Raw genomic sequence first — 17,634 nt, 5'->3', positions numbered from 1 at the left:
TTGGACATAGACATGAGATTCGGATTGATCTCTGACTCACGGAAAGAAAGCAAATAATACGCATATTTCCCAAAAAGGTCAAATAATTCCTCTAAATGCTTTACATGCATGTTAAGGGAAATTCCTGTTGATTAATCCTTTTTTTCCCCTTTTTATAGTCGAGGTGTGGCTCAGCTTTATCATGATGACTCTAATTCATCTGAAATTCAGCCAGTTCTTACATTTTAGATTGAGGAAGTCCAAAAAAAATATGGTATTTCTTTGTAAAGTTATCTTTTGTCCCTCAAAAGTCCAGTCACTGTCTCCTGATGTGTGCCATGCAGCCTGGTTTAAAGTCAATTAGCCCTGCCTCCCAACCCCAGGGGTGGCAATCTGGAGCTCACATGTCCCATCAGGGCTGACCTTCATATGTGGGACTGAGACAGCACTCACATATGGCCAAGCCCTCGGGTGGGAAACTGCCTTCTCTGGACAAGGGCTGAGTGAATGGTGGGGGGATGGAACTATAATCTCTGGAGATTGTGTTTTCTGGGGATTCTGTTTTTGTTTTGGGGTTTTCTTCTTTCTTTTTTTTTTTGGTGGGAGAGGAGTGTGAGTATGTGTGTGTGGGGGCGTGGGGACTACAAAAAGAGCTACATGTATATTCTCAGGAAAAAAGTACTGTGGGTACTGCAGGCTATGGTTTTCTTAATTTATCTGATGCATGTCACACAGTGAGAACCCTTTTTTTTACTGAACAGATAGTATTATGAACTTAATCTGAGGCCCTAGACTTCTCTGTAGGGGATTTCCAGATTTCCAGTGTAATAGCTGTCTACTATACAGGCTTGTTCTTTGAACCTACTTGTACAATTGTGCAATAACCATACAGCTAAATTTATATCATAACCATCATTCAAAATATTATATGGGATCTAGACAACGTAGACGTAGTAGGTCCCATGACTTTCTGGACTTTCCCAGAGAGTGGAAGTAATGAAAGCAACCCTTGCAATGAAAGCAACTTTCATTTCTTTCTTAGTAATCCATGGTGGATCAGATGAGGTATATTCCCTGAAGCAGTTAAGATCAGCTCCATGCATCAACAGACTGGGCATCAAATATGGAACAGCAGACCACCCATCAATAAGCTACTGGATTTATGGAGGTCCATCCAATGTAACTAATTTGGACCAGATTTTATATTTTAAAGTAGCTCATCCGTCAGAGGATAAGACTCAAAGTTAAGATACATAACACATTTGTAGCCATATACAATTTCACAAGGTTTGAGGGTCAGTGAGCAGGGGCTTCTCATGAAACAGAGGTTTCCTTGTATTGCTGTTCAATAAAAGCATGGAAATAGGTGTGTGAAAGGATTCACTGCAGTAAATCGGGGTGTTTCTAATTTGAGGATCTATTAAATCGAACTAAATGGAAAAACAACCCTGTAATGCAGCAAATTGCCTCGGCTGTCCTCTCCAAACAATGTTTACTGCAGTTTATACGTGTGTGTGTGTGTGTGTGTGTGTGTGTGTGTGTGTGTGTGTGTGCGCATGTGTGTGTGTGTGACGTTTTCAAGCGCTGGTGGCTGCACTGTTGTGCAACTGCGGCCCATTTGCCCAAAGCAAATAGCAACATTCTAAGAAAGAGGAAAGGGGGGTTGTGCTTTGCGAAGGTTTTTCGCATGTTTTCCCTTTCTCTTTTCCACCAATGTCATTTGCGTTTAATCTGTGAGGCTTGCACAATTTTCTGTTTCATTTGATGTTGAGCAACATGTTGATAAAGGTCACAAACAGTTGTGGCACTCCTTTCAAAAACATCTCACTGAAATACACCAAGGCATGAATGTGAATCATATGTAGAACCTTTTTTAATAGTGTTTTAATCATACTTTACAATGACAGGGTACTGGTGGGATATTTTAAAAGGTCATCTGGTTTGCACAAACGCCTCGCTAAATAGGTGTTGGCTCAACTTGTAAGGGCCTGTAAGTCTTCTTGCATTCCTGCAAAACCATAACCTGTGGAAGCTACAGGTTGCCAGGTGAAAGCCTCAAGCTTTAGTCTGCTCACACCTCGGAAGGCCAAAAATGTAAACTATGGAAAACTGGCATCTGTCAAAAATGTACACTGTGTTCGAAATGTTAACCTGCAGAAGGCACCAATGCATTAAAATGAAAACAATGTCACTAAAAAGAAACATAAGGTTGTTCTTTCTTTGCTCATCATTCATAAACATGAGAGGACATCTACCATAAAAAGAAATAAAGCTAGATGATGTAACTGTAACTGAATTAGATTTATTTGAACCTGCAGTAAAACCTGATTCAACCACAGTAAACAGGAAGGCGGAACACCTGTGCCGAAAGACAAATATGAAGGATGATGAAACAGATGTTTCACTAGCAAGGTAACCCTGTCAGTACAGAAGTCAACAGTGAACTATACACAAGCATATGTGTATTTATGTCTGTTTGTGTGCTCTCAGGAAGAGGTTATATCCTCTCAGTCATACTGGTAAGTCTGTGTTTACTGGCAGGCCCACAGCCTGAGGGATTTTTGGCAAATGGGAGGTATATGTGTAGGTGTGTTGGGGAACACCAACCAGATTCTTATTTCAGATCACTTTTTCAATTTCCATCACTGTTGTGAAAACGTAGTGAGGCCAAGCTGACTTCAGGTCTGTGTCAAGCTGTGACCAAGGCAACTGCTATTACCTTTGCCAGTGGGAATCCTATGTTTACTGACCACACAAACACCAGCCAGTCCCTGGTACAGAAATTGCTTACAGTCACTAAGCATACATATGTCAGCCTGTTAGTCAGTGCACTTCCCCATGCAGTGACATACGGATGTCTGCTCCTCCCATAATCAGGATGTTAGTTGGTCGTCTGTTCAGTGGTTCTCCTCTGCCCGGTCTAATGTTGTTGGAAAGTCATCCTGTGTAATTGTCACATGTCCATAATTACTGTACAGTGCCAGCAAACACGGACAGCTTCAAGAGAAAATAACTGCAGCAATGAGCGATGGTGGTTTCTGTGATGTAATTGTGGAATCTGGCTCAAAACTTCCACTGCTGTTTTTTTCCTGTCTTGTGTGGCATTAATCTAATGTTTGTTATGAGGAAAGGTGACATTTTCAGTTGGTGTATGTCTTTTATCTACAGAGATGTACAACCTTTGAATTGAATTTGTCCTCATACATCACTGACCCTCTAAGTCATTTTTAGTTCAGATACTAAACCATTATGTTTTATAACTGTGGGTGTGTTTGTGTGTATAAAGTATGCGTTTACTTATTATTGTTTACATTAAGCCCTTTTCCTGAACTTTCATAAACTGCCTTTGCTTTCTTGATATGGTAATTGTTTGCAAGTAGCTCATCTCAACTCAGGGTCGCACGCCACATTTTCAATTATTCAACATATGATGCAAAATGTTTCTCATATGTAACCCGTTCTAATACAGAAACCCAAGGTCACATTTTAATTGGCTGTAGTGTTGCTCTGATACTCTCATATTCCCAGTAATGATGGGTTTCAGAGCTGAGTAAATTCCTAACCACCCGTTTGTCACTTGAGTCATCTCGCCCTGTGCAATCCTTTGTCTGCCAGCCCAGCACAAGGCATAACCCACAGACAGTGGAGCTTTTGAAATGCAGCAAATTTGAAATGTAAAAATGTTCCCCTTTTTTCTTTGATTAATGCCCCAGACCACACACTGTGTGGGGGAGCAGTGGAATTTCTCTCCTTAAGAAGCATGTTTCAGGGTGAAACAGGCTGTTTTCCTTTCATTCATATTCATGTTGCAGTGGCTGTGAAAACAGGCATGTCTGAAACATCATAGGCAAAAATGTATGGATGGTTACTTCAAAGTGAATGTCATTTACTCCACAACATCAAAATCACTTTTACATTACACTGCTGTGCAAAATTATGCCTTTGGCTTGTAGTGACAGTTCAAACAAATCTGCAGCTCAAAACTTTTCTGAGTTACACTAAAACAAAGACACATCATTTTCTGAATAAAATGAACATGTTGCCATGAATAAAACAAGGATTTATTCCTAAATACATTACTTTCAAGAGGAAAAACATTTGCAGTGCAGTATAATGATAAGATCTTTTTTATTTTCCTTTTCAAACACTTCTTCCATGACTCTTGGACAATAACTGGACAGTCTGGGGAAAGAAATATTAACTCTGGAAAGTATGCTCATCCCTTGAATTACACATTCCACCTTCACTTTCAAATATCTTATCTTGACAAATGTGTCATTACAAACATTTTTCTGACAACTCAAGCCTATATTAGGCATGGAATGCTGTCCTGTATACAACGTAGGGAGATGGACAGAGGCACTGATCTTAAAGAGCTGTGGAGAGTAACATCAAACAATAGATAGTTTCAGAGTTACTACAGCAGGATTCCTGTGGGGGCCCACACTGGCATCGGAACTATTTCCTTTACAGTAATATTTGTCTGAATCTTCCCTACAATAGTCCCTGCTGTATTTGGACACACTGTGTGTTACTATAATAGTAACTTATGTTGTAGGAATTTTAGACAGCCGATGACATCATGTTTACTGAGGAAGTGGAAGACATTTAAGTTTACCTGGACTCAAAAACACACCCTCAGGGCAGAAACTGACTTCCTGGTTTGTTTACTTGTTTTAATACAGACCATATTTACATAACATTGCTTACCACATGCAAAAAAATAACAAGATAACAACAAATATGACTTATCAAATATATGTTTTGCCCACTTAATAAAGTCAGAAGAAGTCAGATGGGGGATAAATTAAAGGAAAAACCTGAATAAAAGAGTGGAAAAACATATCAGTGCAGATGTCTCTGTGTACAAGGGTTCACTGAATGGTTTGGTGAGTATGATGAAGATGAAACTCTCATCTTCAAATCTATTTAGTAATGTCTGTGATTGTCTCTGATGCTATACTTCATTTTGTCATTTCAGGTTATGTTTGATTTTCTCTCAATCTGTTGTACTAAGGTCTCTCTTGCAAAGCAGTTCTTGATCTTAATGAGATTAGCTGATTAAATAAAGGTTGTGTAGTTCTATATAAATGAGGGAATATATTGTGAAGGAATTGTGTTCATTTCTCCAATAGACTCCACATACTTGGAAGCTGTACTAGTGGCTTGTGGTGGCCTGACTCCATAACAAGACACTTCATGTTAGTTTTTCCTTTAAATTGTCCCTGTCTGTATATTTTCTGTAGCCTTGTTCATGTACACTTCAACACAAAGAAAGGATATGGTTGTCAAGAGTGGGTGACCTGCTCTACCACCTGACCACAGTTAGGCAGCACAGGTGGGAGAGTAAATCTCCCCTGTAGGTAACTCTTTCTTGAAATGTGTCCTTGCTCCAACAAAATATCAGAAAATAAGTAAGAACTCTGAAATGGGGACCATGTGTTGCCCGTCAGACATTCCAACTACTGCACAATTGCAACATCAGACTCTTTTTGTTTTTAGCTGGTTTTCTCAGGTTGAGAAAGCCATGTGGAATGTGGGAATGGTGACACACCAAAGGTGACACATTTACAGCAACTGCAGACCGTGTCTACAATCTACTGTTGAGAAATGGTTTTGTTTTTCAGATTACACCTGTTCAGTTAACACCACCAAACACAATTATACACAATTTTACAAAAGAGACACTAACGATGCTCCATTGTCATTACTGCTCAACATGTAGAAACTTCCATATTGTAGCAATAAGATGTGTTTAATTTGAAAATTAAATGCCCCACACTAACACAAATGAAAAAAACAAATTTTGGTTTAAAATGGTTGAACACTTTTTTTTTAACTGATCAGTCTCTCTATTTTCATGCTCTAACATACTATACCTAATGCACCTTTGCATCAAACTGACAAAAAGTCCTGTGTAAGTGGGGTTTTTTATGCGTGTACATAGAGAGATAGAAAATCAAAAATATTATTCACTTCTACGCTGCAATTGATTAAGATATATATATATATGATTCTGTGCTTATGAATTTCTTGAGACAGTTCTCTTATTAGTATTGAACAAGAAAGTGGAACAACCACAAATATACAGATTGGGATCAGTCTAAAGGGCTTGCAAACTAAATAAATTCATTTTGATCTTTTTAAATTTAATTTTGGAGTACTATGACCTGAGTAAGAATCAATGTAAAGTGACTGTTAAGAAAATTGATGGAATAAATCATCTGTGTCTCTAAATGAAAATTTAAAAAAAGTTTAATTGCATTATTATTATATTAAATTTCCAAAGAAATGTAATAACAGGCTGAAGTCAAATAAAAGGCACTGCAATCACAGGTTTCATTTCGTTCCTAATCCCAGTGTTAGACCAGATATCATCTGTCCTTTAAAGGATAGTGCAGCATTTTGTCTTCAATCAAAAAATCCAGAATGAATTAAAGTCATCAGCGTTGGAAGCTATTTTCTATGGAAATGCTTCTCCACAGTTAAGGGATTTGTTATTTTGCTATTGTATGATTGATACAATTGCAATTAAAAACTTTAATCTGAGCATCTTACTTCAGATGACCTATAGCTTCCACTATACAGCCAGTTAAAACATTTCGGTTCAACATTTCTAGATATTTTGCAGGTGATGCCTCACATGTGCAGCACTTTACCTCAAATGAGTTCAGCCATTACTTCATTCTTGCCTGTATTGTCTCCTTAATAATGTAACAGTATACTTTGCTCCAAACTCTGAAGGGAGATGTGTGCGTTTGATCTATGGTTGCTTGAAACATGTTCTGTCTACTCAAGGTTAGATTGTTTCATTACATCCCATCAATCATTCAGTGATGTAAACATCCCCTGAGCATAACGTTTTGCCAAATGCCCTTTACAGAGTGAGCTAACGGAAGAAAGGGAGACAGACAGACAAAGAGAGAATAAATGCAGGAGGAAGAGAGAAGACATATGATAGCGGATAAAGAACAGTAGAGTGTGGAAGAGGGAGACACTGAGTCAGAATGAAATATTCTGACTGAGAAGTGTACAGAGATTTGCTGTGTATCCTGGTCTCCCAGTGAGAGAGGATTTGTTTGGGCTGGACAGGATACAGGGGGGTACATCTGGACAGATTCAGCCCAAATACAGATCTCTCTTCCTGTGCTCTGTGGGGACAAGGAGTCCTTTCCACCAGGGATGGTCGTCTCTACAACAGGAATGTCCCGATGACAGACATAAGCTTCTGCATCTATTTATTAATGCTGAAATGCTAGAAATTAAGGTTACTACTGAATCGTTTTATCAAATATGTCTTGAAGTGAGCATAACTGCTACCTTGATTATGTTAACCAACAATTTTTTTTGCCATCTTCTTGTACTGCATGGTCATACAGAGGTGGTCAGGGTGGATGGTCAAATCAAGTCAAGTAAATGTATTTATAGAGCACATTTAAAAACAACAATATTTGACAAAAGTGCTTTGCAGATACTGAGAAATAAAATGACAGACTTGATTATAAGTATAAAGGGTGGTTGGTGGGGGCGTGAAAAAAGTACAGTACTTTGATACTGGACAATGGGATTCCCATCCTGTCCCATGTGTAGTTAAGTTTAGGTAACAGAAGCACATAAGTTATAGTCACCCTCCACTCAAAAAAGTGTTTTTCTAGTTTGTACAGTTGAATGTTTGAGCTTCACTGTGCAGAATGATGTATGTGCAGAGTTTGACATTATAATGCCGTTTTCACATTTATCTGCCAAAGATGGAAAGTTTCTCTGAGTTCACTGAAAATCTAAAAAAGTCAAAGGCACCACATTTACTTTGGAGCCAATCGTGGTACAATACACAACTACACAACAATTGCAATGTGGAATTTCAAAGTCTCTAAATGAGAATGGACTTTACTGTGAAGCAGGAGAAATCTTGCATCCAATTAAATGTTTGAAGCAGATAATATTTTATGATGAGGAATGAGTGTCATTTTAATCATTTTTAAGTTAACTGAGCTTAAAAAATGTATGCATATCAGACATAAGTTTTCATTCTAAGCAGAGTATTTTATATATACATTAAAGCGACTCTTACCTTTCTTGCATTTCACATAGCACTTTGAAAAAACTTGAACAGCAACAACCCTTCCTCCCTCCTATGTCCCACCCCCACACTCCCCCTCCGCAAACGTGCACTACAATAAAATGTTGTAATATAGTTTTCTTTTTCCCATGGGAGCGGCTGGAGATGGAAGCCGTCGTTGTCAGTCGCTACTGTCTGTTTACAGCTAACTCTGTGGATCATGGATGTATTATAATGCCGTGGATCTACAACAGACTCTCTTCCGGGTGGGGGTGGGGGTGCGCGTGCGATTATGTAATGCGGAAGGGGAAAACAGGCAGGTCGCTCTGCCAATCATATCAGTCGGACCGAATGATATGATTGGCCAAAGTTTTCACTGAATATTATGAGAATGGAATAATGTTTTGTTTCTGTGCCTGGTGGATCTCTCTAACATTTTAGAGTGCTATTACCTTATTAATAGCATTTTAACCTAAACAAAAAGATGTGTAAAAATGTAACAATGGTAAGAGTAGCTTTAATACGTGCCTGGGAGGAATCTAACCCTAACCCTAAACCCTAACCTTAAGGTTAGGAAAAGATTTTAATTTCAGTTAAATGTTTAAAAAAAAAAAAAAGTCCTGTCCCATACTTTACATCACTTTTGATATTTTCAGTATTTAACCAGGACCACAATCTTTTCCTAATCTTAACCAAGTGCTTTGAGAGCCTACACTTAACTGCAAAAACACAAATTGTGCTACAAGCAGAGTTTAAACTGCAAGAGCAGATACTGAATGTAAAACAAATGAAACACGTTATTACACATTTTGCAAACATCCTTTACAGTTGACAGACGACCTCCAGGTTCAATTTTGACCTAACATTCTTTCCGTAGTTGAGTTTTAGTGCAATGAGGGATTATAAGCATGTTCATTAGGTGCTCGTTTTTGGTTTAATCTTTAAATGAATGAATGGGCTGATGGCACATGTCTTTTAGACTTATTTTAGACTACGTTGTAGCAATGTTACCACATTCCCAAATCTCAGCAGTTTCTTTGGTGAGTACAATGTTATCCTAACTGATCACAATGATGGCCAAAACAAAGAAAATGAGGCCTATGTTGTAATAAGAATGCAACCATGGATTTGTATGTAAAATTTAATGCGTGAATTAAAAACTTGCAGCCATGCTGTTGTTAAAGGACTTCACGATACAAATTTAGTTTATAGCTGAGTTCACTTGCACAGGACTGGACGTGCCAAAGTACTTGTAAAACTTCGGAAAATATGGGGAGTGAGCCTGTGGAGGTAAGACGAGTGATCGCGGTGGTCTTGTTTTACTATCATTCTTTTATCATGAGTATTGAGCAGGTGAGAAAGTATTACATTCCTTTTTTGTCTTCTTACGTATGTGCCTGCAAATTGCCAGGAGAATGTCATTTCTTTCTCTGTGTTCCCTCTCCACTCTTCAGTCCTTCTGTTTCCTGTTACCTTTCAACCGGTGAAAATATTTACTCCTGAAAATGAAGAGGATAACTTTCCATCTCCGACATAGTTCCAGGAGACATCTGGCTTGTGTTAGAGGAGCTTTAGTTTGTGTGTGTGTGTGTGTGTGTGTGTGTGTGTGTGTGTGTGTGTGTGTGTGTGGTAGAGAAAAAAATAATCATAAGAGAAGGGTATTGTTTTACTGTCTGTGTTCCCCCACAGGGGAAGTCAGCTGCAGTGGATTGTAGACGCACATAAGCCACAAAGTATCCCAACAAATAGCACACATAAACACACACACATACAGTGGACCTCCCCACTGTGTGAGTACTGTATGTGTGGGAGGAGATTCTTATTATACTTCCTCCTTTCTTATGAATGCACAAACACACTGACATGCAGAGAGGATGCACCAGTGGAAAACTTCCCATTCATACATGCAGCACACCTCTAACCACAGGTCAAACATGATGTGTATGCAGTCTTCTTCTTACATGCACTGGGGGATTGGCTCTGATCCTCTCCTTGTCACCTCAGTGAGCCTTTTGCATACTGAACCCAACCTTCGGACCATGAACTAGCTTACAAATATAAACCGCATGGTTGAGTAATTTATTGTGTCGACAGCTTTCAAATAAAGAGAAACTGTTAACGATATGATCGTCTTCTCCACAGATTCACATGATGAGTTTATGTCTTCTGTGGTACAGATGTGATCTGTTCATTGGTGTCTAATTATAAAGAAATAAACATTCAAATTAGCAGTGATTGTAAACACCACATTTTTCAGTCAAAATTAGGGGGGAAAACGATTTAAGAAAATTGATTTCAGTCACAGCTGATGGCATGGTTCCATAGAGACTGAGATGAGAAAGTTGATCAATATCAAGAGCGCATCACAGATTTTGAAGGATATCTAAAGGTTTTACAGACATAGACCATCACGCCTTGCAGCCACATGCCTTTGGTAGTATTCTGAGCTGGTTGTGAGTTGCCAGTTTGGCACAACATGTACAGATATCAAAGTCAGAAAATACTTTCTTTCTGAGAAGTAATAAAACTAGTTTGTGGGATGATCTCACTGACCTCACACACACACAAACACTTTAAATTATTTAAAGGAATAGTTCAACAACTTCTAAATAATAAACAAACAATAGTAGTAGGCTTTCACTATTTTCTTTCATTCTTGAAATGTCAACTTCTCAAATACATCCATACATATTTAAGCTAAAATCAAATGCAAAATATTAGAGTAGACAACACATGAAAAATCCTTTGCCACAACCTTAGCAACCAAGGTCATTTATGGGCTTGTGTGACAATCAGTATATAAACAGTATAGAAAATAACAAATCATAAATCACAAAAAGCTAAATCAAAAAATCCACCAACCATCACCTCCAAAGCTCAATAAACATTTAGTTTAATTAACCTAAGGTAAGACAAACGTGAGAGTGGTATCAATTTTCCCATTTCACCCTCAGCAAAGAAGTGAATAATCATATATTGTAAAAGGTCAAAATATTTCTCAGCATACTGTGCAATAAATGTTCACTGTTACTGAAGAGCCAAGTGAGCATAGTTGATCTCCAGCTTATCATTTTTTCATAAGAATCCTAACTTTCTTAATTTTTGTGGTAGCACCACACTGGAGCCTGCTACCACCACTACTGGCAGCTAGACATCATTATCTAAAAGCACAAAATGGTTTTGGATCTACTAAAATGATGGTAATTAAGTTTTGGTTTTTTCCACACCAATGATACAACCAACATTTCTTTGTCTGTAGTGACTCCAGACTTTCAATAGTGATAACAGGTAAGGATTACAGCTACTATCTCTGGTCAAAGTGTAATTAGCATTAATAAACAAGCATCACCACAGGAAACATTATTGGTTTCTGGTTTGGAGATATAGCTGCTTACTTTCTCAAACATGGATTAGACTTTCATGACACACAGATGTGATTAAATTTGGTGGTAGACAAAAACCAAAGCAGCTACTGGTGAAGAGAAGAAGAAAAAAATCTCAAAGAGAGCTGTTCCCTCCTCCTTCTCTCCACCCTGAGAATACTTCACCGATCTTTTCCAGGCAAGGCTCCACGCAGGTTTTAGCTGTTCTCTCAGATGCACAGCCAGGCGCGGTAAAGAATAATAACATGTCAAAAGAGCTCACAACAGCACCAACCACAGAAAATGGAACACGCCTCAGGCTGGAAAAACACTTCAAGATTTCTCGCAGTGCTCTTGAATTTATTAACTGCCAAGACCCCTGGGCCTACTGTTCAGGAACAGGGGACACAATGTGAAAAAAGAAAAGCACACACACACACAAAGGCACGACTTTCATGATGACCTTACTGTGCTACCTTTGCAAAGTCAACTGTGGAAGAACAAGTTTTACTCTCACAGCATTAATTATGCCATTAAATTGCTAGATTTCGGTTAAAAGAATGCATATAATTTATTGCTGTTTCAGACCAATAGAAGTAAAATCTGGATTGCATTTGTATATTTTCTTTCCCCTGTGGAATCTGTCTTCCTTCTCACAGATGAACAGTAGACAGACATGTCTCATAAGTTATTGTGACAAGGAAAATTACAGATGATGTATTTACTGCAGGTAGTTTCTACATTGTTGATATTCATTGTCAAATCAAATTTTGACAGCTAAGGTAGCAGAACAAATAACATGACATTAATTTATTTTATATTGTATGTCTCTGTGAAACCAACTGCAGATATCATAGGAATGAGTAAAATCGTTATTATCTGCAAACAAAAATGTAGATTTACCTGTTATAAACTATTGTATTCATTTGAAGTTAGTGCAGTCAGTATGGTGTGTCTGAAAAGCACTTTTACTTTACTTTAAACCATTTTAACAAGTTTTCTTGCTTTTGTGTGGATTTTGGTTTGGTTTACGATCTGTGAAAGCAACTTTCCCTAAGCTTTCACAATTCTCTTGTTGCATTTGTTATACTGCGGCTCAGCCTGGTTTTAAAAGCACCGGATCAACCTAACCCCTTCAGAATTTACCCTTAGGGAAAATGACATAACACCAAACACTGAGGGAAAATCAACACTAAACACTGAGTCACAGTAACCTGCTTAACACCTAAGGCCTGTCTCAACACTGCAGCACAAACAAGCATGGCTCCTCTTCAGCCCACTGAGTCATGAATAGAAAATTTCTGTCCTCGTTTGTGTGATGGCCATGTCACGACTACGCTTACTGAGTGTCCATTGCAGCCTGTTTTTGTTGTGGTTTGAATGGCAAAAATGACCTCGTGAAACAAAAGCAAAGATGGTATCAGAAATGGGACACGTACTGTTCAAAGCATTCATGCTGAAATAGGTCATACATGTATTTGTTCTTTCATTCTTCCTGAAACACAGATTTAAATATATTTTTAGACTCCACAACATGAAAGCAGTCACATATGCATGCATAAAAAAGGAACACATACACGACATGAGAAACACACACAGACACACACACACACACACACACACACACACACACACACACACACCCCAGGGCTGTTAAAGCGGCCGGGCATGACAGATCACGCCGCTTCCCCATTATTACGTTGTGTTACGATTAATAATGCATGTTTCCTGACACCTTAATTACCTCCGCCCACACCCTATACACACACACACAAATACACACATACAAACCTTCAGTCAGCACCAGCTCTATCACATCAAACATCAACAGCACCCATAACACTGGCTGAGGTGCTTGAAGTAACTGCAGCTGTCTGTCCCTGAACACACACCGTCGGACGTGATGTTCACTCAGCCGTCATGTAGTGATCCTGTAACTGCTTCCTGCAGCTTTGACTGACCAGGTTCAATTTGATGCAATGAATCATCATTCAACAAAATTGTGCAAGACTGTAATCTGAATGCAGACTTTTGACCTAGAGGCAGGGATCTGCAGCACAAGTCTGTATTCTGATGAGGTGTATAATAATCACACTTAAACACCCTTCATCAATTTATCAGGAGTATTAACTTCTGCCAGTGCAGCAACCACCAGGAAGCAACCCTACCCTCATTACAGTAAATACTAATATATATAATTAATATTCAAGGTTGGCCTGCATTATTCTTATACAGTAGAGTGTAATTGCTATGAACCTTGTCCACCTTATCTGATGTTTAAGTGTTGCCAAGTAAAAACAGGAAATGCACAATGATGGGAACTGACTACTCAAGGGTCAATTCCCATTTTTTTTTACTTTTTTTTTATTATCACTGAGCAGTAACTATTAACATCCAATAAAATAGAGATAAATAGAATTATGCTAATGGTTTGCCTTGGTTTGAGATCTTTGTTGCATACCCGTCTTTCTCTTCCTAATAATTGTATGTCTACACCTTTACTGTTACCTAGCTAATAAAAGCAATGACAAAAAATAGATAAATAAATAAGCTCAACAGCAGCATATCTTTCCAACTGTGTCCCAGTGGGAGCTCCACTTCAGGAAATTTGCAACATGCAAGCTGCATGCGAGAGCCCTGTATGACTTTCAATTTGCAAGTGACGTCTTTTTATGAAATGTGATGCTGCCACCATTTCCAATCTGCATGTAAAAACAGTGCTCACAACTTGCTTCTGTCAAAAAAGGCCCCAGGGATAACCCACGGATCTCACTGCAACAGTTTTCATTCAGAAATGTTTCTCTGACGGTAAAAAAAAATAAATACTAAAAACTGTTTTCACAGTCAAGTCTGTGGATGTTACTGTTACTGAAAAAACATGGCTGTTGAATTTTTCAGATGTTCATTTTCACTGATTTTCCATTTACATCCATTGTATTGAGGGCAAAGGAATTGGTCTCAAAGCCTCTGCAAATAAAACAAACACAGTCTGCAGTGCTATATGCCATTACAAGCAGGAAATAGTTTTCTCTCATTTGAGCGAAGTGATCCTTTAAGTTCTAGAGAGAAATGCCTGGAGAGACAATGGGCTCCGAGGAGTTTTCAAACCGTTCCACTGGAATAGTGTCTTGTAACATCTCCAAATATTTTAACAAGTTGGGGATCATCAGTTTTAATCTTTGCAACAGTTCAGGATGTTTTTGAAAATTAATTTGCAAAAATCTGGCCTACTATCTCCCCTTAATTAGGAAGTTGTGCCATCATGATTCACCAGGGACAAATGTCTATGAATGAATTCCTTTGAAAGATTTTAGTGCCTGTTTCAATAACATCATGTGTACGCCTTTATGATGACATTCTGCCGTTAAAACTCAAACGCAAACTTCATGAATGTTAACCCACATTTTCAACGTCTTCCAAAACTGATGAAACGCCAAGAAACGTGGGGCCTAATTTTCAGCAGCCACGGAGTCTGCAGTTAATAGAGCAACACTCAGCTTTCATCTTTCTCCCGTGAGTTGTAGTGCAATCATATCATTAAAAGCTCTGCGTTAGGTAATTTGTGAAGAGTGACAGGTTGTTGTGGCTGGCTGAATAGTAAGTGTGTATGTGTACACACAAACACTTTCTTGTCTTTTCCTGCTGCTCCCACTTCCTTTCACTCCCGCTGGCCTAGCCCTGGTTCAGGCAGTGTGTTCCAATGCTTGGGAAATAATTGGCCATCCCTTTCATCACGGGATTATAAGAATAAATCTACTTTTGGAGCGGAGCAGCGCTAACAGTCATTGAAATCCTGTTACATGGGGTATTATCCTGCAATTAATTGCTTTCTCTAAACGCTAAGCTCTGCTCTCCCTCTCCTGTTCGCACACTTTGATAAATTCAGTACTGGTTGAGTCACTCTGGAAAGAGGTTGGGGGTTATGGGACTTGTAGAAGGGATTTGTAACAAATAAAAGTTTTCTCTCTGCTGTCTCGCTCTGGTGTTACAGTAGAAGTGTCATTAATGTTGATCCAACTAGTTATGTTTTGGCTTGAGGGTGTACTTTGTGTCCTCGGTCACTGGAATGAGGAGGGACTGAGGAGCTGCTTACTTCTGAATATAATTTAGTGTAGGTATTTGAAAAGCAGACACCCCTTTTGAAAAAGCAGTTGTGGCTTATCTTTCATCAAGCAGTACAGAGGAGATTAATGTTAGATGACACTTTCATGTCCTATCCTCTAAGGCGCTGTAAGTAAAATAATATTTCTAAAGCCGCCGATAAAATAAATCAAAGCAACTGACACCAGGGGGAAATTGTGTGATTGAGAATATGAAAAGAAACAAGTAAAAAAGTGCATTTTTTCCCCATGCCATCTATACAGTATGGCAATGTTGGTTCTGTCTGTCTTCCACTTTGTTCCAAACTGAAATATCTCAACCATATTTAATGTATTGCCATGATTCTGTTCAGACATTAGTGCTTCTTGGATGATGAATCCAACTGAATCCAACTATTATGGCATGTTAGTGTTGCAATGCAGCCAAAAAGAGTGAAAGTACCTCTCAAACAACTAGAAACATGATTCTTAATATATAATATAATAATAAAATCTCCCAATCTTTTTCCCTCAAGTGAGCAACAAGTGACAATCACTTCTTGTTTCTTTTTCACAATCAGTGTTTTCACATTCCTCTAAGGGTGACATCATGAGCTAGGCCCGGCTGAGCAGAGACAGCTTGTGTAACCTCAGTGATGCGCTGGTGACAATACGATGATGACGTGTGTGTTGTGGCCATAGCGCACACACAATTGCCATCAACTTCCCATTACCAACAGGAAACCCCTTGAGTCATCCTGGAGTGGAGCCTTGAGAGTAAAGCGAACTATTTCAGTGAAATCATGTGCTGAGGACTGCCTGATAAAGATAGCATTATGCAATAATGTTCTTAGGACATGAAGGGAAGTGATCTTTCAAGTGAAATTCTGCTGATGAAGGTCTGGGGATACCTGGTATGGTTGACTTTTCAAGGAAATTGTGTTAGTGAAAACTGTTTCATTTTGAGTTGAAAGATAAAAATGTATTTCCTTATTCTGCTACACCCGGAATGAAATGGTTTCTCCTTTATCTGTGGTTACTATAAAATGAGAGACATTGGAACTTATAAGTTTAGCCACCTCACATTCATATGTAGATTGGATTGTCTGGTGTTGTTGTTGATGCTGCTTATTGGTTAAAGAATGGCAATGGAAACAAGGCACAAGGGTCCCTCAGTGGTTTGATTAATCTGATCTGAATCATGTGCTTTAGTCTCTGCAGTCACCAGATCTCAACCTGGTTAAATATGTGGGAGATTGTAAAACAAGAATATTTGACAGCACTCTCCACCACCATCATTGACATTAGGACATATGGTGTTATTTCCCTCCAGTAGAGTTTCAGAGACTTGGAGAATATAAGCTTAGATCCTTTTTTTATCAATCTTGTTTATAAAAACCTATTTTAAATAGATTTTTAAAAGTATTTAAAGCACCAATATTTATCTTTGTGCATGTTCAAATTACTTTGAAGAGGACAGAGCATCTTGTGCTGCAGTGGACATGTACAATAAAGAAAGTTGGACAGCTCTTGCACCATGACCTAACAAATTTAGTTTAACATTTCTCACCAGAAGAACAAAAACTGTTGATCCACTGTAAATAGACTGTAACCATTACTGATTACAACATTTTGGGTTTCAGATTTAATTAGTATTTTCTTTGTTGGGTTCACTGTTTTAAGAAAAGGCAATGTGCTCTTAGATTGTCAGCTTGAAGAGAAAAGTGTTGACGGTAGATTAATTTTCAGCTAAAGCTTTACAAATTCTCAGAAGACCTTTGGGGAAGTCTTTGTGCTGAGTTTGTGTAAGCATGACAACTCCCCTATGTGAGAACAAATGTTTTAAATCAATGGGGAACAATGTGTAGGTGTCCTATGCAATGTAAAAACCGTTCAAACCGTTAGTGGTCAGCTGCCACAAAATCTGAGCACAACACACCATGAAAACTGTAGAAGTATGTATTAAAGCTAAACTGGGTTTTGAATTGCACAAATCATCTGCATTGCCAAGAATCCAGTCAGTCCAATCTAACCAACCCTAACTCAACCTAACAGATCAAAGAAATAGTGATGGACAGATTGGGATAACTAGCAAAGGAAGGCTGAAATGTTTGGCCAGACTACAGTCTGGAGTCCATCCACGTGAAACAATCCT

Source organism: Scomber japonicus, chromosome 15, assembly GCF_027409825.1.
Source record: "Scomber japonicus isolate fScoJap1 chromosome 15, fScoJap1.pri, whole genome shotgun sequence".
Lineage (NCBI taxonomy): Eukaryota > Metazoa > Chordata > Actinopteri > Scombriformes > Scombridae > Scomber > Scomber japonicus.
The sequence above is the reverse complement of the archived record's forward strand: the minus strand, read 5'-3'. Positions refer to the sequence as shown.